This window comes from Papio anubis, chromosome X (genome assembly GCF_008728515.1).
Source record: "Papio anubis isolate 15944 chromosome X, Panubis1.0, whole genome shotgun sequence".
Classification (NCBI taxonomy): Eukaryota; Metazoa; Chordata; class Mammalia; order Primates; family Cercopithecidae; genus Papio; species Papio anubis.
The window spans coordinates 85,750,821-85,773,455 of record NC_044996.1 but is presented as its reverse complement, the minus strand read 5'-3'; the positions used below and the strand labels follow the sequence as shown (position 1 = coordinate 85,773,455).

At 38.2% G+C, this 22,635-nt stretch overlaps 1 pseudogene across 1 annotated transcript; it reads left to right on the top strand.

Annotated features, from left to right (window-relative positions):
* The first annotated feature begins 7,898 nt into the window (after positions 1–7,898).
* Positions 7,899–11,267, top strand: LOC101018215 (annotated as a pseudogene). The gene has a single exon (XR_163338.5). The product of XR_163338.5 is annotated as a tubulin beta-7 chain pseudogene (transcript).
* Positions 11,268–22,635: the final 11,368 nt, after the last annotated feature.

The window sequence follows — 22,635 nt, the reverse complement described above, 5'->3', positions numbered from 1 at the left end:
AGAAGTAGGCTACAAAGTCTCAGAAAGATACTGCTGTGACATAAAAGTGACACAATTTCATATGTGATCTCCCTTGCATCACCTTTCACTGCAGCTTGGACTGTAAACCCGGGACTTATGGAGACCTAAGAAATTGCTAAACCTAACATGACCATAATCTGCTCCAGCTCCAGTATTTCCCATCCGCAAATATGTTGTAACAAGTTGCCTAGGCCTAAATATTTAGAAGTCTGCCTTAATTTCTCTTATTTTCTCACCAGTTTAAAAAACAAAAAAGTCCAGTAGTCTCTACCTCTAAGATGTATCACTAATCCATTTACTTCTTTATTTTTTCTACTGCTACCACCAGGGTCTGAGCCACTATTTTCTGCCTAGATTGCTGCAGAAGACTTTCATCTAGTTGCCCTGCTTCCATGCACCATCACCCTTCCATCTCCTGCCCTACAATCTGTTTGCAACACAGAAGCCAGATATTTATTTTTATAAACTTAAGCCAAATAACATAACTCTTGCTCAAAACGCTTCACTGAGTTTCCATCACACTTTGAGTATAAGTCAAACTTATCACAGTCTACTTGATTTGGTTTCTTCTTGTCTCATATCTCATACCCCTTCTTCCCTGATCGTTAACACTTCACTAGCTGCCCTTCCTTCCTTCCTTCCTTCCTTCCTTCCTTCCTTCCTTCCTTCCTTTCTACCTAACTGAGATACAATTTACACACAGTAAAATAAGCATATCTTAAGTGTACAGTTTGATGCATTTTGAAAAATATATATAGTGATGTACCCACCACTCAAAACAAGGCACAGATTTTCATAGTCCCAGATAGTTTCCTCATGCATCTTTTCAGTCAATTCCTATACGGCAGCAGTAGGGGTAACCAATATACTAACCTCTCCCCCAACAGATTAGTTTTACCTGTTCTTGAATTTTATCTAAATGAAATCATACAATGTGTATTATTTTGTGTAAAGATTCTTTCACTCAGCAAAATGTTTTTCAAACTCATCCACATTGTCAAATGTGTCAGCAATTGTTTTTCTATTACTGAGTCCACTAAGCTTCTTTATGCTCAATATTTAATGTGATTCTTTTTTCCTGAAATGTCTTTCTCTGATCACTTCATATAAAGTAGCTTCCTCATCCCAGACATTCTTCATCACAATTCCTCATTCATTTTCTTTCATAGCACCCATAACCATCTGAAAGTATCTTGTTCATATAGGTTTGTTTCCTCATTTATTTTCTATTCGTTAATAAAACTTCACAAAAGCAGAGATTTTTATTTGGTTTTTTTTTGTTTGTTTGTTTGTTTTTGTTTTTTTTTTTTTTTTTTTTTTGTTTGTTTGTTTGTTTGTTTGTTTTTACTGCTATATTCTCAGACACTACCACAATGCCTGGCAGATACTATAAGCTCAAAAAATATTTTTGAATGAATACATCAAAAACTCTATGTTATAGACTTAAGGAATGTAACTGACATCTGGAATGTAAATGACAAAAGTAACAGTGCCTTATATGGGCACAGGTTGTCAGAAGTTACAAGGCTCTTTTCCATATTTTAACTGATTTGATTCTTATTCTGATGATAAGAGAAAGACACATCAGTGGTTGATAATTCTATTTGATGTAGGAGAAAACAGAGGTTCAAAGATATGAGATTACTACTTATTTGCCTAATGTCTCATCAAGTGGCAGAACTGGAAGTAAGAAGTATAATTTTTATGCTTGCTGTTCAAATTACTCTTCAGCCAAAAAGATGTTAAGAAAACTAGCTTACTCAATTGTGTTGCAACCTGGCTTGGTAACTGTTGTGTGGTTTTAACAGAGGAATGGAAAGAGAGTTCTTTGTGAAGAACAGAGAGGGAGAAGCAAGGAAAAAGTAATATATCATCATAATTTTGGTTCTGTCCAACTTGAGAGGCCACTTAATTTATCTCTTGACTTAGGCCATATAGACAAAACTTAAAACTGGGGAACATAATTTCTTCCAGATATCTTGGTTTTGAAAAAATTCCCCATAGGGGTTTCCAAACCCCATTTTCTCTATGCTTTATCCTCTTAGAAGTCTTCCTGGTGTAATTTGCTCTTCTTAGCAGACTCATCTTCAGGAGAGAGAACATTTGATAAATGGCTCGTGTCAGGGGCCCCGTCATGCATACCTCTTGGGGTTCATTAATAAGTTGGCTATGATCTTTGCACTGAGTGCCACCGAGTTTGGGAAACATGAGTCAGTGCTTCTGATCTTATTCAACTTTGGGCAAACTGTTTAAATTGAGTTTGGGACCATGCAAAGCCAAGCCCCCTTCCTTGTTGCCATGTGTATCTGTCTGAAGCAGCTTTGAAGGCTCCCTTTGATAGTTGTTCTCTTATGCAGACATTAGGCTTCTATTAACACAATATAAAATGACATTCGGTTTTTTGGTAGTCCCTTCTCACATAACTCACCCAGAGCTTGGAGGTAACTCAAATCTCTTTACTAATTTTTCACTGAAAAACTAGTTGTCAAGTCACATGTCATCTCAAGTGATGATAAGCCTCACTATAGAAACAGTGTATGTGTGTTACAGAGTTTTGGGGGTGGAGGAGAAAAACAATGAAAAGTGCCATTCTGATTTATAGGGGCTTCTAAACTAAGACAGTGGAAATTGATCCTTACCATTTTCTCAAACCTTTATTGAGCAGTTGTTTTGAGATAGTCATGATAGAAGAGACTTTCACCTGCAGTCTCTTTTTAAACCTTTTTTTTAAACAATCTTGAACAGTATAATAATATCATCTTTAATTTACTCATGGGAAAATTGAGGATCAGCAAAGTTAAGTTGTTTGTTTACAGATCATACAGAATCTCAGGTTTGTCACTAACTCGTGCCTTGATTTTCAGTCTCTTTGGAATTTCTTTTATTTATAAAGTAAGACTTGGCAAGAGGATTTCTAGAAGTCTTCCCTACTGGTTTTGCTGTAACTGATTTACTTTTCTAAAATGTCAACTTGGCATCTTGCATTCATACAGCAGGATTTTGCATTCCAAAAAAAATAAGACAAGAACATTGGATTGAAATGGACAAAACAAAAAGCAGTTTTTATTTCTTAGCCTGTGGTTCATAAATGACAACTGATCCTTCATGTAATTATTCACTATTTCAACCATGGAGCATAGTTGTCCCAAGCATAGACACCCCCAGCATAACCTAGATTTCAATGATAATTCTGCCTTTTACTGGCTGTGGAACCATAGCAGGTTAACCTTTTGGGATTTAGTATCCTCATCTGTGAAATTAAGTTAATGATACCTGACCCTTTAAAGCTATTATGAAGATTAACCAAGATGTTTAGCAAGCGCCCAGTATAGAGTTCATTCTTACTAACTGCAATTGCCATTATTATTGTTATTATTATTATTAATTCATTCAATTTGGCAAATATTTACTGAATTATTAGGATAAAAGTAGATATGAAAGAGCTTTTTAATCTATAAAATATAAGAAATTATTCACTGTTGAGCAAAATCCTAACATATGATAAGAACAAAATAAATATTTGGTGCATGAATAAATAAAGTTTTCACTCTGAGAAGAACTGGTTCAGAAAAATAATTTATGTATCTGTTCTAGCATGGTACCTAGTTTCCATGATCAGCTGTGCTTATATAAAAATATCAGGATCTTATTTTAAAATCAAACTTCAATTGTTTTTATATTTATAGAAAACCAAATAAACAAAACAACGGGTCAGACACTGGAGCACCAAGTCTAGTGGAGGAGACAGGCAAGTTCTCAGATAACTCTAAATTGTAGTTATTAGTGTTGAAAAAAAATAATGACTGAAGGATTAGGGGACCAGGGTGGGGAATGGAATGGAAAAGGGCAGATGAGTAATCATCTAGGAATCAGGTCAGCTTCAGAGAGTTGGTGTCATTTTAACTGAATATTGAAAGAGAAGATGATATTATAAGTCAGCATGGGTTTAGAAAAATTATCCCAGTCAGAAGGAACAACAAGTACAAGGACACTAAGGAGTGAGAAAACTTGATGTGCTCAGGAGAAAGAATCATATTGGTGTGACATTAGTATAAGGTGGTCCTAGAGTGGTAATAAGCAGGTTTGAAAACATAAGCATAAGCTACATCATGGAGGGGATGGTATGTGTTTAGTGTTTATCATTTTGTAGGTGAAACTGGCTTACAGAGTAGTCTCAACAGTAGGAATGGTAGGATAAAATGGTTTGAATTTATTATTCAGTCTTTAAATTATGTTCTGTTTAGTTCTCCTTTCTTGATGATATCTTGGATGGATGCTATATTATTCTGGTTACTTGCAGATATTTGGAGTAAGTCAAATACAGTTTAAAATATAACTTTATATCCATTTTAAGTAATATTTGCCCCTTTCCCTTGGCCTAGGATCAGATAATGGTTTAAAATATTTGGAGTATAAAGGGGTATACTTCCTTTTGCACTCATAACACCTGGATGGCATGGCAGGCAACTTTATTCAATCCTGACTCTTATAGCATGACAGGCTACACATGCTAGAGCTTCCAGCTTCTGCCAGAACTGTATAGGCAGGCACATCTCTGTGTTCCCCTAAGAAGTACTTGGATAGCAGAATGGAGTGACTTAGCGAGAATATGGTCTGTCTGCCAACTGTGGTCCCTGCCTGAGGGAGCACTGTGGAGCAGAACACTCAACAAAAGATATGTGAGCATGGAGTCATGTAATCAGAGGGGGCTACCCAAAGATCCAGGAGTGGACTGGATCCAAAACAAATCAACTGAGCTCACCATATACTACAATCAAACCGCCAAGGGTATCAAAGAAGAGAAAAACAAAAACCCATCCAAAGGACAGTAACTTCAAAAATTGAGGGAACATCAGCCCATACATATGAGAAAAAACTAGTGCAAGAACTCCAGTGACTCAAAAAGCCAGAATGTACTCTTAACTCCAAACCATTGCACCATTTCTCCAGCAACGGTCCTTAGTCAGGCTGAAATGGTTGAAATGTCAGAAATAGAATTCAGAATACAGAAAGGAAAACAGATCATTGACATTTAGGAAGAAAGTTGAATCCTACTTCAAGGAATCTAAGGAATACAATAAAATGATGCAGAAGCAAGGGATAAAATGCACATTTTAAGAAAGAACCAAACTGATCTAATAGAGCTAAAAAAAAAAACACTTCAATAATTTTAGAATACAATCAGAAATATTAACAACAGAATTGACCAAACTGAGAAAAGAATCTCAGAGTTCAAAGATTGTTTATCTGGATTAAGCCAGTCAAACAATAATAAATAAAAAAACAATAAAGAAGAATGAAGAAAAGTGAAATATAGGATTATGTAAAGAGACCAAATATATGACACATTGGTGTCCCTGAAAGAGAAGGATAGAAAGTAAGCAACTTGGAAAACATATTTCAGGATATAATACATGAATGTTTTCCCAACCTTGCTAGAGAGGCCAACATTCAAATACAGGAAATACAGAGAACTAATGTGAGATGATCAACAGAGTGACTATCCCCAAGATATATAGTTACCAGATTCTGCAAGACAGAAACAAAAAAGAATAAAGGCAGCTAGAGAGAAGGAGGTCACATACAAAGAGAAGTCCATCAAACTAACAGCAGAGCTCTCAGCAGAAACCTACAAGCCAGAAGAGATTGGGGGCCTATATTTGATATTCTTAAAGAAAAGAAATTCCAAACAAGAATTTCATATTCAGCAAACTTAAGCTTCATAATCAAAGTAGAAATAAGATCCTTTTCAGACAAGCAAATGCTGAGGAAATTTGTTACCACCAGACCTGCCTTACAATAGCTCTTGAAGGAAGTACTAAATATGAAAAGAAAAGACTGTTAAAGGCCATTACAGAAACACACTGAAGTACACAGACCACTGACACTGTAAAGTAACCACACTAACAAGTCTGAATGATAACCAGCTGACATCATGATGACAGGATGAAATCCGCACATAACAATACTAACCTTGAATGTAAATGTGTTAAATGCTCCAATTAAAAGGCACAGAGTGGCAAGCAGGATAAATAACCAAGAATCATTGGTCTGCTGTCTTCAAAAGACCCATCTCACATGAAATGACACACATAGCCTCAAAATAAAGGGATGGAGAAAAATCTACCAAGAAAATAGAAAACAAAAAAAGTAGGGGTTGCATTCCTAGTTTCTGACAAGAAAGATTTTAAAGCAGAAAAGATTAAAAAAGATAAAAGAAGGGCATTACAAAATGATAAAGGGTTCAATTCAACAAGATCTAAACATAATATGCTCCCAACACAGGAGTACCCAGATTTATAAATCAAGTTCTTGGAGACCTTCAAAGATAGTTAGGCTCCCACAAAATAATACTGAGAGACTTTAACACCACATTGACCATAATAAACAGATTATCAAGACAGGAAATTAACAAAGTTATTTAGGACCTGAAATCAGCACTGGATCAAATAGACCTGATAGACATTGGGAGACTGCTCCACAAAAAAAAAAAAAAAAAAAAAGAAAAAAAAAAAAAAAAAAACAGAATATACCTTCTTCTCATTGCCACATGGCACATACTCTAAAATCAGTTACATAATCAGAAGTAAAACATGCCTCAGCAAATGCAAAAGAAGTGAAATTATAACAAACAGTCTCTCAGACCACAACACAATCAAATTAAAATTAAGACTAACAAATTCACTGAAAACCATACAATTAAATGGATATTGAATAACCTGCTCCTGGATGACTTTTAGGTAAATAATAAATTTAAGGCTTATATCAAGATGTTCTTTGAAACTAATGAGAACAAAGATACAATGTACCAGAATTTCTGGGACACAGTTAAGGCAATGTTAACAGGGAAATTTATAGCACTAAATGCCCACATCGAAAAGTTAGAAAGATCTCAATTTAACAACATAACTTCACAACTAAAAGAACTAGAGAAGCAATAGAAAACCAACCCCAAAGCTAGCAGAAGACAAAAAAAAAAAAAAAAAAAACCAACCAAAATCAGAACGAAACTGAAGGATATTGAGACACAAAAAATTCAAAAGATCAATAAATCCAAGATGTGTTTTTCTTAAAGAGTAATGAAATAAATAGACTGCTAGCTAGACTAGTGAAGAAGAGAGAAGATCTAAATAAACACACTCAAACACCAAGGGTGATAATACAACTGACCCCCACAGAAATACAAAGAAGCATCAGAGTATATTATGAACACCTATATGCACATAAACTAGAAAATCTAGAACAAATAGATAAATTTCTGAACACATACATCCTCCCAAGACTGAACCAGGAAGAAATTGAATCCCTGAATATACCAATAACAAGCTCTGAAACTAAGTCAGTAACAAATAGATTACCAACCAAAAAAAAAAAAAAAAGTCCAGGACCAGACAGATTAACAGATAAATATTACCAGTTGTATAAAGAACTGGTGCCATAACTGCTGAAACTATTCCAAAAAAATTGAGAAGAAGGGACTTCTCCCCAACTCATTCTATGAGGCCAGCATCATTCTAATACCAAAAATTTGGTAGAGATACAACAAAGAAAGAAAACTTCAGGTCAATATCTTTGATGAACACTGATGCAAAAATCCTCAACAAAATGCTGGTCAACCTAGTCAAACAGCACATCAAAAAGATAATCCACCATGATCAAGTTGGCTTTATCCCTGAGACACAAGGTTAGTTCAACATATGCAAATCAATAAATATGATTCATCACATAAACAGAACTAAAGACAAAAACTACATGATTATTTCTTTAGATGTGAAAAAGACTTTCAATAAAAATGCAACACCCTTTCATGTTAAAAACTCTAAATAACCTAGGTATTGAAGAAACATACCTCAAAATAATAAGAGCCATTTATGACAAACACAGCCAACATCATACTGAATGAGCAAAAGCTGGAAGCATTCCCCTTGAAAACCGTCATAAGACAAGGATGCCCTCACTCACCATTCCTATTCAAGATAGTATTGGAGGTCCTAGCCAAGGCAATTAGACAAGAGAAAAAAAAATAAAGGTTCCAAATAGGAAGAGAGGAAGTCAAACTATCCCAGTTTTCAGATAACATAATTATTTATCTAGAAATCCCCATAGTTTCAGTCATAAAGCTTTTTCAGCTGATAAGCAGCTGCAGTAAAGTCTCAGGATACAAAAACCAATGTGCAAATATCACTACCAATCATATACACCAACAGCAGTTAAGCTGGGAGCCAATCCCATTCACAACTGCCGGCTCCAAAATAAAATAACTAGAAATACAGCTAACCACGGAGGTAAAAGATCCCTACAAGAACTACCAAACACTGCTCAAATAAATCAGAGATGACACATATAAATGGAAAAACATTCCATGCTCATGGATGGGAAGAGTCAATATAATTAAAACGGTCATACTGCTCAAAGCAATGTGTAGATTCAAAGCTATTCTTATCAAACTACCAATGATATTTTTCACAAAAACTAAAAAAAAACTATTTAAAAAGGTATATAGAACCTAATAGAGCCTGAATAACCAAGGCAGTCCTAAGCAAAACAAACAAACAAACAAACAAAAAACAACAACAACAAAAAACCCTCGCTGTTCCAGCATCTGGGGTGCATTCCAACCTTGCAGCCTGCGACCTGCAGAGAAAAAAATTACTTATTTTCTTGCCCCATACATACCTTGAAGCGAGCAAAAAATAAATAAATTTTAACCATGAGGGAAATCGTGCACATCCAGGCCGGTCAGTGTGGCAACCAGATCCCTGTGCCAAGTTCTGGTAGGTGATCAGTGATGAACATGGCGTCGACCCCACCGGCACCTACCATGGGGACAGCAACCTGCAGCTGGACCGTATCTCTGTGTACTACAATGAAGCCACAGGTGGCAAATATGTTCCTCGTGCCATCCTGGTGGATCTAGAACCTGGGACCATGGATTCTGTTCACTCAGGTCCTTTTGGCCAGATCTTTAGACCAGACAACTTTGTACTTGGTCAGTCTGGGGCAGGTAACAACCGGGCCAAAGGCCACTGCACAGAGGGAGCGGAGCTGGTTGATTCTGTTCTGGATGTGGTTTGGAAGGAGGAAGAGAGCTGTGTCTGCCTGCAGGGCTTCCAGCTGACTCGCTCACTGGGCGGAGGCACAGGCTCTGGAATGGGCACTCTCCTTATCAGCAAGATCTGAGAAGAGAACCCTGATCACATCATGAACACCTTCAGTGTGGTGCCTTCACCCAAAGTGTCTGACACCGTGGTTGAGCCCTACAATGCCACCTCTTCCTCCATCAGTTGGTAGAGAACACTGATGAGACCAATTGCATTGACAACGAGGCCCTCTATGATATCTGCTTCCACACTCTGAAGCTGACCACACCAACCTACAGGGATCTGAACCACCTCCTCTCAGCCACCATGAACGGTGTCACCACCTGACTCCACTTCCCTGGCCCCCTCAATGCTGACCTCGGCAAGTTGGCAGTCAACATGGTCCCCTCCCCACGCCTCCATTTCTTTGTGCCTGGCTTTGCCCCTCTCACCAGCCGTGGAAGCCAGCAGTATTGAGCTCTCACAGTGCTGGAACTCACCCAGGTGTTCCATGCCAAGAACATGATGGCTGCCTGTGACCCCCGCCACAGCTGATACCTCACCGTGGCTGCTGTCTTCCGTGGTCGGATGTCCATGAAGGAGGTCGATGAGCAGATACTTAACGTGCAGAACAAGAACAGCAGATACTTTGTGGAATGGATCCCCAACAACGTCAAGACAGCTGTCTGTGACATCCCACCACGTGGCCTCAAGATGGCAGTCACCTTCATCGGCAACAGCACTGCCATCCAGGAGCTCTTCAAGCGCATCTCGGAGCAGTTAACTGCCATGTTCCGCCAGAAAGCCTTCCTCCACTGGTACACAGGCGAAGGCATGGACAAGATGGAGTTCACAGAGGCTGAGAGCAACATGAACTACCTCGTCTCTGAGCATCAGGAGTACCAGGATGCCACCGTAGAAGAGGAGGAGCATTTCAGGGTGAAGAGGCCGAAGAGGAGGCCTAAGGCAGAGCCCCCATCACCTCAGGTTTCTCAGTTCCCTTAGCCGTCTTACTCAACGGCCCCTTTCCTCTCCCTCAGAATTTGTGTTTGCTGCTGCTATCCTGTTTTTTGTTTTTTCTTCTGGGAGGGGAGTCTAGAACAGTGCCTGGCACATAGCAGGCACTCAATAAATACTTGTTTGTTGAAAGTCTCCTCTCTCTTTCCACTCTGGGAAACCTAGATTTCTGCCATTCTGGGTGACCCTGTATTTCCTTCTGGTGTCCATTCCTTCCATCTATCCAGTTAATATTTCCTTCTTAAAAATCTCCAAGAAGCTGGGTCTCATCCAGATCCCATTGAGAACCAACCGGGTGCTGAAAACCCATGTAGATAACGGCCACCATCCTAAGCCCAAAGTAGAAAATGGCAGAAGGTAGTGAATAGAAGTCACTATATAATGAAGGGAATGGGATTTCCTGTTCTAAAAGTTTTGGAGAGGGAAATCCAGTCTATTAAAGTCACTAATCTCCATGTATATCCTTTTCCCATCTCAGATTCAAGGGAGGTGTCAGCAGTATTATCTCCTTTTTCAATCTCCCTCCAAGCTCTACTCTTTGGAGGGGTCTGTCCCACTCTGTCAAGTGGAATCTTTCCCTTTCCAACTCTACCTCCCTCACTGGAACTCCTTTCCCCTGATCAGAGAAAGGGATCAAGGGCGGGTTGGGGGTGGTGGAGAAGAGACCAGCCTTGGTCCCTAAGCCTCCAGAAATGTCCTCTTAATCCCCACCTTTTATTACCCCCCAAAAAGAATGAACATCCCTGACTGTGGAATGGTGTATACTGCCACATCAGTGTTTGAGTCAATCCCCAGAGGAGAGGGGAACCATCCATCTTTTTTGCAACATCTTTATTCATTTTGCTGTTGCTTCACCCTCCACACTTGGTTTTGTTCTATCCTACATTTTATATTTCTATTTTGTGTTGAACTTGTTGCTTTTTTTTTATATTGAAAAGATGACATCACCCCAAGAGCCAAAAATAAATGGAAATTGAAAAAAAAAAAAAAAAAAAAAAGCTGGAGGCATCATGTTACCTGACTTCAGTATTTACCTGACTTCAATGTATACTTCAGGGTTATAGTAACCAAAATAGCATGGTAGTGGTTCAGAAACAGACACATAGACCAACAAAACAAAACTGAGAACCCAGAAATAAGGCCGCACACCTGCAACTATCTGATCTTTGACAAATATTAAAAAAAAAAAAAAAAGAGCAATGGGGGAAAGCGCTCCCTATTCAATAAATGGTGCCAAGGTAACTGGATAGCCATATGCGAAGACTGAAACTGAACCTCTTTCTTTTATCCTCTGCAAAATTAACTCAAGATGGATTAAAGACTTAAATGCAAAATTCTAAACTATAAGACAACCTAGGCAATACCATTCTGAACATAGGAATGGTCAACAATGTCATGACGGAGTTGTCAAAAGCAATTGCAACAAAAGCAAACACCGACAAATAAGATTTAATAAAACTAAGAAGCTTCTGCACAGCAAAATAAACTATCAACAGAGTATGCAAACAACCTAGGGAATGGGAGAAAAGTTTTGCAAGTTGTGTATCTGACAAAGGTCTGATATTTAGCGTCTATAAGGAATGTTAACAAATTTACAAGAAAAGTAGAAACAACTCCATTAAAAAGTGGGCAAAGGGCATAACCAGACACTTTTCATAAGACACTTTTTATAAGTGTCTTTCATAAGACACTTCTCATTTGACAAACAATCATATAAAAAAGCTCAATATCACTGATTATTAGAGAAATGCAAATCAAAACTACAATGAGATACCATCTCACACTAGTTAGAAGGGCTATTATTAAAAAGTCAAGAAATAACAAATGCCGGCAAGCTTGCAGAGAAAAAGGAACACTTATACCCTGTTGGTGGGAGTGTAAATTATTTCAGCCCCTATGGAAGACAGTGTGGTGATTCCTCAGAGACCTAAAAACAGAAATATCATTCAACCCTGTAATTCCATTACTTGGTATATACCCAAAGGAGTAAAAGTTGTTCTATTATGAGACACATGATGTACGCATATGTTCATTGCAGCACTATTCACAATAGCAAAGACATGGAGCCAATCTACATGCCCACCAATGGTAGAATGAATTTTAAAAATGTGGTACATATACGCCATGGAATACTTTGCAGCCGTCAAAAAGAATGAGATCATGTCCTTGGCAGGAACATGGATGGAGCTGAAGGCCGTTATCCATAGCAAACTAACACAGAAACAGAAAACCAAATACTGCACGTTCTTAATTATAAATGTAAGCTAATTTATAGGCACACATGAAAACATATAGAGGAATAACACACACTGGGGCCTATCGGGGACTGCAGAATGGGAGCAAGGAGATGATCAGGAAAAATGACTAATGGGTGCTAGGCTTAATACCTGGGTGATGAAATAATTTGTACAACAAACCTCCATGGCATAAATTTACCTATGTAACAAATCTGCATGTACACTCTGGAACTTAAACAAAAGCTAAATCAGAAAGAAGCTGTTAGTAGAGCACAGCAAGCTTCAGAAATGAAAGATTAGGAAGAGGAATGATAAATTTATCATTCAGGAAATCATAAAAAAGGCAATAACACCAGGTTTCAATCAATAATTGCTTTTGCAGAAAAAGAAAATAAAATGTATATTATGTACTCATTTTTGTTTCTTTGACTCCTGGCCTATTCTAGAACACAGTTTTTAACATAACCATTTAAACAACAAAGATTTGAACTCAAAAAGGAAAGAAGCAAACATCAAGTATTAACAATAGTAGCAGACACCTCTGGCATCAGTCAAATAGTCCTTACCAAAAGGCACCAGGATGTTGACAATGGTATTTTATTGGGAGAGTGAAGTCAGGACCCGCAGAGAATGCTGAGACTGCTAAGCCGGGGTTTCTTTCCTTTTTTCTTTCTTTCTTTCTTTTTTTTTTTTTTCTTTTGTGACAGTCTCGCTCTGTTGCCTAAGATGGAGTGCAGTGGTGTGATCTCGGCTCACTGCAACCTCTGTCTCCCAGGTTCAAGCAATTCTCCTGCCTCAGCCTTCCGAGTAGCTGGGACTACAGGCATGCGCCACCACGCCAGGTTAATTTTTGTATTTTTAGTAGAGATGGGGTTTCACCATGTTGGACAGGCTGGTCTTGAACTCCTGACCTCGTGATCCACCTGCCTCGGCCTCCAAAAGTGCTGAGATTACAGATTTGAGCCACCATGCCCAGCTGCCAGGGTTTCTTATACTTGGAGTGGAGGAAGGCACCTAGAGCTGGAAATATCAATAGAGGTTGGCTCACAGTAATTCACTGTGAGAGATCATTTTGTCTCCTTACTGAAACATTTTCACCATTTGTCTATTGAAGGGCAGACTGAAGAGGGCAGTTGAAACTCTCTAAGTGTTCTTGAAGTTCTAAAACCATTCGATTTTTATTATCTGTGGAACAAACACATTGCTGGTGAAAGGGCTATTTAGTTTGAAAGACATCAAATCTGCAAACTATTCTTTTGCCTTGTGGATTCCTCTGGTTCTGTATTGCCCATTTCCTAGACCGAAGTCCGGAAAAGTACTAGCCTTCATTTATCTTCTATAACAGATTATAGAGCACTATCATCTATTTTAGAGGACAGAAAGGTAGCGCAATGCACTTTTTAAGTATATGGGATTTAGAAAGCCTTCTTGTGTTCAAATCCTCTCTCTACTACAAACTATTTGGAATTATTAGGCAAGTAACTATATCTTTGTATTTCATATTTACCTTCTGTTAAAATAGTGACAATAGTGGAAATCTATTTTATATGATTGCTGTGAAGATTATATAAGATAATACAATGTAAAGTGCTTAGAATAGTGTTTACATAAACATTTGATTTTTAAAATTTACAGTACCTTCCTGAAACATTGAATGAAGCCGTAATATTCCACTGTGACTTAGCAGAACCAAGCAAATTCACCACCATGACTTCCACGTTAAATCTGCTTATTATCTTCATTATTCTATAATAGTGTCCATTTAATGTCTATCTGACAGCATACTATATTGAGGTGCTATTCTAGGCAATGGAGATGCACCAAGGAACAAACAGGGCTTTGCCCTCAATGTAGCTTATAGTTTACTATTGTACAATCTATAATCCAGTTTGAGAACAGATAATAAACAATGAAACACACATGCATACACAAACACGCACACACACACACGAACATTTATATGCATATGTTAAAGTTGAGAAAAAATCGTGCTGTAGATCTCTAACGCATTGACATTTAAACTAATCCCTGCAGACCAGCAATAGGAAGAGGAGAAGGAGGATTATTCTATTCACAAGGAATTTAGAACTTGAAATGGAGCAGAGTGGACAGGAGGAAGAATAGCCTAAAGCAAGATTGAAGGAAATCCTTATTATTTAATAATATATAGACCATAATTAGAAGTTTGGATTTTATTTACCACGTAGTGGGATCTTTAGGACACCAGAGTTGTTATTTTATTTTTTTTAACGGAGTCTCTCTCTGTCACCAGGCTGGAGGGCAGTGGCACGATCTCGGCTCACTGCAACCTCTGCCTCCTGGGTTCAAGCAATTCTCCTGCCTCAGCCTCCCGAGTAGCTGGGACTACAGGCCTGCACCACCACACCCAGCTAATTTTTGTATTTTTAGTAGACACAGAGTTTCACCATGTTGGCCAGGATGGTCTCCATCTCTTAACCTTGTGATCCACCAGCCTTGGCCTCCCAAAGTGCTGGGATTACAAGCGTGAGCCACAGCTCCCGGCCTTAGGACACCACGTTTTTATTCAGGATGAATCGCTTTAGTAAATGGGTAAGCTGCAGAGCTATATTCTGAGATAGAGAAAGCTAGGTGAGTACCATGTTTAAGGAGAAAAGCAAGAGTTCTGTTTTGAACACATTAATTTCTAGATGCCTATGAGACATTCATGAAATGGTGTCGGGTAAACAGATGTATAAACACATGAGAAGTATGAGTGTGAACGAATTGGGCTGGAGATACCCATTTGAAAGGTGTCAACATGTAGATTATGTTACCGGTTGAGGTTAGTTGTTCAGGTTCTCTGTGTTTTGAACAAAGAATTGGACAAAATGAACAAGCAAGGCAGCCAAAGCACAGATTTATTTTAAACCAAAGTACACTCTACAGGGTGGGAACGGGCTCAAGCAAGCAGCTCAAGAGCTCTGGTTACAGAATTTTCTGGGGTTTACATACCCTCTAGAGATTTCCCATGGGTTCACGCTAGTGGCCCCATGACCAGTCTGATTGGTTGAAGAGTAGGCCTGCCACCAGACTGATTGGTTGCAGGAGTGGACCAATCAGAGGTACTTTCATTCTCCAACTACCAGGCTGATTGGTTGCAGGAGTGGACCAATCAGAGGTACTTTCATTCTCCAACTGTCACGTAGCAACTGCCACACAGCAAAAGAAAAGGTTACAACTGCCAGGCAGCAACTACCATGCAGAAAAAGGAGGGTTGAAAATGGAGTAGCCTCTGATATCCAGTCAGCATGAGTTGCCCTTAAGTTCCTTTCCTCCAGACCCTATTCTCCTGCCTCAGATTATATTTAAAGACATGTGACTGAATTAAATAACCTAGGAAGAGTGTGTTGAGCAAATAAGGACCAGGACTGAGTTCCGGGGAACTGCGAACTGCAGCATTTAAATGTCACGTGGGAGAGATGACCAGAAGGTAGGAGGAATCAAGAAAAGTGCAACACCAAGAAAGCAAAGGTGAAAAATATAAATATATATATATATATATATATATATATATATATATATAAATTTTTTTTTTTTTTTTTTTTTTTTTTTTTTTTTTTTTTTGAGACTGAGGCTCACTCTGTCTCCAGGCTGGAGTGCAGTGGAACAATCTTGGCTCACTGAAACCTCCACCTCCTGGGTTCAAGTAATTCTCGTGCTGCAGTCTCCCGAGTAGCTGTGATTACAGACACATGCCACCACACCCAGCTAATTTTTGGATTTTTCGTGGAGATGGGGTTTCACCATGTTGGCCTGGATGGTCTCGATCTCCTGACCTCATGTTCCGCCTGCCTCGACCTCCCAAAGTCCTGGGATTATAGGCGTGAGCCACCACACGCAGCCAGAAAGGTGAATATTTTGAAAAGTAGGTTGTGGTTATATGTGTCATGTGCTACTGAGAGGTGGAAGGAGTTTGGGGGAAAAAATACCATTGGATTGGCACCATGGAGGTCACTGGTGACCTTGACAATGGCTATTTCAATGGAATGATAGGAACAGAAGTCAGGTTAGATGGACTGAGGAGTGAAAGGCAGATATGGAAGTGAATGTAAAGAGAATCAGCAGCTGTTTTTGGAGGTTTGGGTATGATGGAAGGTAAAAAGTAAAAATTTTTAACTGAAAGGGAATGTGGGATCCTGTGCGAATTTATTGTTGTTGAGAGTTTTATTGACGTATAATTCATATACCATCCAATTCACCAAATTGAAGTGCATAATTGTTTCAAATATATTAACAGAGTTGTGCAACAAACACCATTATCATAATTTAGAACATGTTCATCATTCCCCAAATTTGTACTACCTACTCTTCCCACTCCCTTGTTCCTAGTAGTCACTGATCAAATTTTTGCTGCAATGGATTTCCCTATTCTGGATATTTCATATTGATGGGCTCACAAAATATGAAGTTTTTTGTCTGTATTCTTTCACTAAAGAATAAAGTGTTCATGGTTTATCCATGATGCTGAATGTACAAGTAATGCATTCCTTTTTATTCTTAAATAAAATCATTGTAAACTATACCAAATTTTAGTTATCAGTTAGTGGAAATTTTGGTTTTTTATGCTTTTGTTTATTATGAATAACACTGCCATGAACATTCATGTACAAATTTTTGTGTAGACATGTGTAGAATTCCTACATCAATGGTAGTTCTGTTTAATATTTTGAAGAATTAATAAACTGTTTGCCAAAAAGCTGCACAACTTTACATTTCCACCTGTAATATATGATGGTTCCAATTTCTCCATATACTCACCAACATGTGTTATTGTGTGTCAATCTGACTATAGCCACTCCAGTGAATGTGAAGTGGTATTATGGTTTTGATTGCATTTTCTCTTATGACTAATTATGTCGAGCAACTTTTCATATGCTTATTGGCCATTGATATATTTTTTGGAAAATTTATATTCTAATTCTACTTTACTTTTTAATTGGTTTGTTTGTCTTTTTATTATTGATCTTTAAGGCCCATTTATATGTTCTGAATTCTAGGTTCTTGTCAGATATATGATTTGCAAATATTTTCTATTTTGTGGGTTGTCTCTTCCCTTCTATGACAGTGGCCTTTAATGCAAAAGTTTCTAATTTTGATGAAGTTCAATTTATGTATTTTTCTTTTATCACCTGTGCTTTTGGTGTTGTCTCTAAAAAAACAGCCTGATACAAGGTAATGAAGCTTTAACCCTGGTTTCCTCTAAGAGTTTTATAGTTTTAGCTCTTACATTTAAGTCTTTGATTCATTTGTAGTTAATTTTTTATATAACGCACGGCAAGGGTTCAATCTATTTGATTTACTTGTGGATGTTTAGTGGTTTCAGCACTATTTGTTGAAAAGACTACCTTTATACTTTTTTTTTTTTTTTTTTTTTTTTGAGATGGAATCTCACTTTGTCACCCAGCCTGGAGTGCATTGGAATTATAGGCGCCTACCACCTAACCTGGCTAGTTTTGTTTGTTTTATTTTGTTTTGTTTAGTAGAGATGGGGTTTCACCATGTTGTCCAGGCTGGTCTCGAACTCTTGACCTCAAGTGATCCTCCCACCTTAGCCTCCCAACATGCTGAGATTACAAGTGTGAGCCAATGCACCTGGTCTGAAAAAACTATTCTTAACCTATAGAATAATCTTTCACCCTTATTGAATATCAGTTGATCATAGATGTGTAAGGTTACTTATATATTCTCAAATCTGTTCAGTTGATCTTTATATCTAGCCTTATGCCAGTACTTGATGCCAGTCTTGATCACTGTAGCTTTGTAGTAGGTTTTGAAATTAGAAAACGTAAGTTCTTCAACTTTGTTCTTTTTTCAAGATTGTTTTGGCTATTATGGGTTCCTTAAATTTCTATATGCATTTTAAGTTCAGCATTTTCATTTCTGCAAAAAAATCTCAACTGGGATTTTAATAAAGATTAATTGAATCTGCATTGATTTGGGGAGTATTGCCATCCTAACAATATTAATTCTTTCAACCCATGAGCATATAATATTTTTCCATTCATTTAGGTTTTCTTTATTTCTACGTTTTGTAGTTTTCAGTTTACAAGTTTCTTGCTTCTTTTGTTAAATTTGTTACTAAGTATGTTACTCTTTTTGATACTATTATGAATGGAACTTTTTAAGTTTCCTTCCATCATGGCTACTAGTGTATAGGAATAAAACTTATTTTATAAATACATTCATCTTATTTACCACAGTACTTGAAGTTTTAGGCAGTTAAATAATGCAACAAAAAGAATAAAAAGCATATGAATTGGGAAAAAAGAAAAACATTATAAGTGTACTAAATTACACTGACTTTTCCATTTTAAACTTGCTAATTTTATATTATGTGACTTTTACATTAATTTAAACAAAGAAAAGAGAAAAAAGAAAACAACAGTAAAAAAAGTCAGCCTAATTTGAAAATGAGCAAAAGACATAAACAAATGATATTTCACTGAAGAAGATATACAGATGACCAATTAGCATAGGAAAAATATTCAACGTTAATAGCCATCAGAGAAATGCAAATTAAAATCTCAATGAAATACAACTACACACTTCCCATAGTGACTAAGGTAAAATATTAATAAATAATAATTACATCAAATGCTGGTGAGGAGGCACAGACCCTGGATCACTCATACATTGCTGGTGGGAATGTAAAATAATATAACCACACTGGAAAACAGCTTGACAATTTTTTGAAAACGAAGTATGCAAATACTCTGCAACTCGGTAATGACATTCTTGGACATTTTCTCTGGAGAAATGAAAACCTATGTTCACACAAAAACCTGTATCAGGATGTTATTAACAGCTTTGCTTGCTATGCTTAAAGAAACTGTAGCACATTTATATTATGTTTACTACTTAGCAATAAAATACATCATGAAACCACAGTGGTGGCTAATATTGAGTGTCAACTTGATTAGGTTGAAAGATGCAAAGTATTATTCATGGGTGTGTCTGTGAGGGTGTTGGCCAAAGAAGATTAACATTTGAGTCAGTGGACTGGGAAAGGCAGACCCATCCTCAATCTGGGTGGGCACAATCTAACAAGCTGCCAGCACGGCAAGAATAAAAGCAGGCAGAAGAACATGGAAAAACTAGATTGGTTTAATCTTCTGGCCTACATCTTTCTGTCATGCTGGATACTTCCTACCCTTGAACATTGGAATCCAAGTTCTTCAGCTTTGGGACTCGGACTGGCTTCCTTGATCCTCAGCTTGCAGATGGCCTAATGTGGGACTTTACTCTGTGATTGTGTGAGTCAATATTCCTTAATAAACTCCTCTTTATATATACTTCTATCTTATTAGTTCTGTCCCTCTAGAAAACCCTAATACAAACATTCGTACCAGGAATGGTTCTAAAGGAACAGAGTATTAAGGATGGGGTTCTTTCATTGGTTTTGGGGTTTATGGAGTTGGAATCTTAATATGATTAGACCCCAAAATGCTAAGGACTCTACTTCTAATAGTGTAAAGAACACTGATAGTCCTTGACATGAACTCTTTTGAGAGTTATGCAAAACAAATGCATTTGATATTCCTAAGAGTTTAGTGACTCTATACATAATATCTTTGACCATATGTGGAGAACCAAGGAATATAATGAAGTTGGTTGGTTTCCCCTAAGTTCACTGGACAAAGTGAGGAAAGAAAATGATAAACTCAGGGATTCTGTCTCCCAGCTTCAAAAGCACATACTGAGCCTCAAATCTTCTAAGATTGCCCTGAGCAAGAGTCTTATCTCCTGTAGAGAAAGAGCTGAAATTGTGGAAAATCAGACACAAGCTCTTATCATGATAGTGGGTGACCTGTAACGAAAGGTGCATGCACAACCTCACCAGTTGTCTACCATTAAATTGAGGTAATTGATTGGAAAAGAACGGGACCCTGAAACTTGAAATGGGGACATATGGGAAGACCCTGATGAAGCTGGGAACACTGAGCTTGTACACTTTGATGAGCCTTTATTGCCAGAGGAAAGAGCTTCCTTATCCCTGTATTGGCAACATCACCTCCCTGACCCATGCTGCCATCAGCCTTTTTATTTTTGTCTGAGAAGATAAACTCTGTACTGCCTGAGACAACAGTGATGGTCTCCCCTGAGGCAATTTCCAGGCAAGACAATGTTGATTCTTCTCAGGAAATGCACCCAACACCTGTTTGCTTCTAGGCCTATAACTTGACTAATGTCCCGGCTGGCCCCTAGAGGAGAGTGTGATTCATGAGGAGGTGCATGACCCTCTAAAAGAACTGGCTGAGTTTTCTAGTCACATAAAGCAGAAACCTGGAGAACAGGCATGGGAATGGATATTAAGCATGTGGGATAATAGTGGAAGCAACATAAAGTTGGATAAGGCTAAATTAATTGATTTGGGCCAAATAAGCAGGGATTCTGCATTTAATGTTGTAGCTTGGGAGTTAAAAAAAGGCTCTAATAGTTAATTTGCTTGGTTAGCTGAAATATGGATTAAGAGATGGCCCACCATGAGCGAGCTGAAAATGCCCAACGTTCTTCGGTTTAATGTAGAGGAAGAGATCCAAAGGTTTAGGGAGACTGGGATGCTGGAGTCAATTAGTCACATTTAGACCTATTCATCCCAGCTGGGAGGTTCCAAACGATATATCCTTGACCAATGCTTTGTGGAATAGATTTGTGAAAGCAGCACCTGCATCCTTGAAGAGCTTTGTGATTGCTCTTCTCTGTATGCCAGATCTTACAGTGGGAACCCCATCACTCAACTACAAAATTTAAATGCAATGAGAATAATTGGATCCTAAGGTGGCAGCGCCCAAGTGGCAGCATTCAACCCTCAAAGGCAAGGTGGGCGTAGCTACCATAATGGACAGGAAAGGCAAAGTAGCAATTGGAATATTCTGATTCATATGGAACTATTGCATTGACTAATCATGGTATTCCCAGAAGTAAAATAGATAGGAAGCCTACTGCATTCTTGCTTAATTACATAAGCAGAAAACTTCCAGGTTGAGTGAACCAGAGGGTAATTTGAATTGTAAAAACAGAGAGTCATGGACCTTCAATCAATTACCAGACTTGGACCACTTCACAGACCCAGAATCCCTTGAATGAAGAGGAGGCCATATCCCTTTGAGGAAGGACCCCACTACATAACTGAAAATATATGCTGTTAACCTTCTTTCCATCCTTCCCCAAGGAGACCTCTGGCTCTTTATGAGGATAACTGTGAATTGGAGAAAGGCAAATAATCAGACATTTTGGGGACTGCTGGATACTGGCTCTGAGCTGACATTGATTCCTGGGAACCCAAAAAGTCATTGTGATCCTCCAGTTAATGTAGGAGCTTATAGAGATCAGGGAATTAATGGAGTTTTAGCTCATATCTGACCTATAGTGGATCCAGTGAGTCCCCAGACTCATTCTCTGTCATTTTCTCAATGCCAGAATGCATAATTGGCATAGAAATACTTAGCAGCTAGCAGAACTCCCACATTGGCTCCCTGACTGGCAGGATGAGGGCTATTACTGTGGGAAAAGCCAAATGGAAACCATTAGAGCTGCCTCTACCTAGAAAAAATAGTAAATCAAAAACAATACTGAATTCCTAAAGGGATTGCAGAGATTAGTGTCACCATCAAGGACTTGAAAAATGTGAGGGTGGTGATTCCCAGCACATTCCCATTCAACTATCCTATTTGGACTATGCCGAAGACAGATGGATCTTGGAGAATGACTGTGGATTATCATAAGTTTAACTAAGTGGTGAATCCACTTGCAGCTGCTGTACCAGATGTGGTTTCATTGTTTGAGGAAATTAACACATCTCCTGGTAACTGGTATGTAGCTATTGATTTGGCAAATGCCTTTTTCTCCATTCCTGTCCATAAGGCCCAGCAGAAGCAATTTGCCTTCAGCTGGCAAGGTTAGAAATATACCTTTGTTGTCTTACCTCAGAGGTATATCAACTCTTCAGCTTTGTGTCATAATCTTGTTCAGAGAGACCTTGATTGATTTTCCCTTACACAAGATATCACACTGGTCCATTACACTGATGACATTGTGATTGGATCCAGTGAGTGAGAAGTAGCAAACACACGGGACTTATTGTGAGACGTTTGCATGCCAGAGGATGGGAAATAAATCTAACTAAAATTCAGTGACCTTCTAGCTCAGTAAAATTTATAGGGATCCAGTGGTATGAGACCTGTGGTGATATTTCTTCTAAGGTGAAAGATAAGTTGCTGCATTTGGCTCCTCCTACAACCAAGAACAAAGCAGAACAC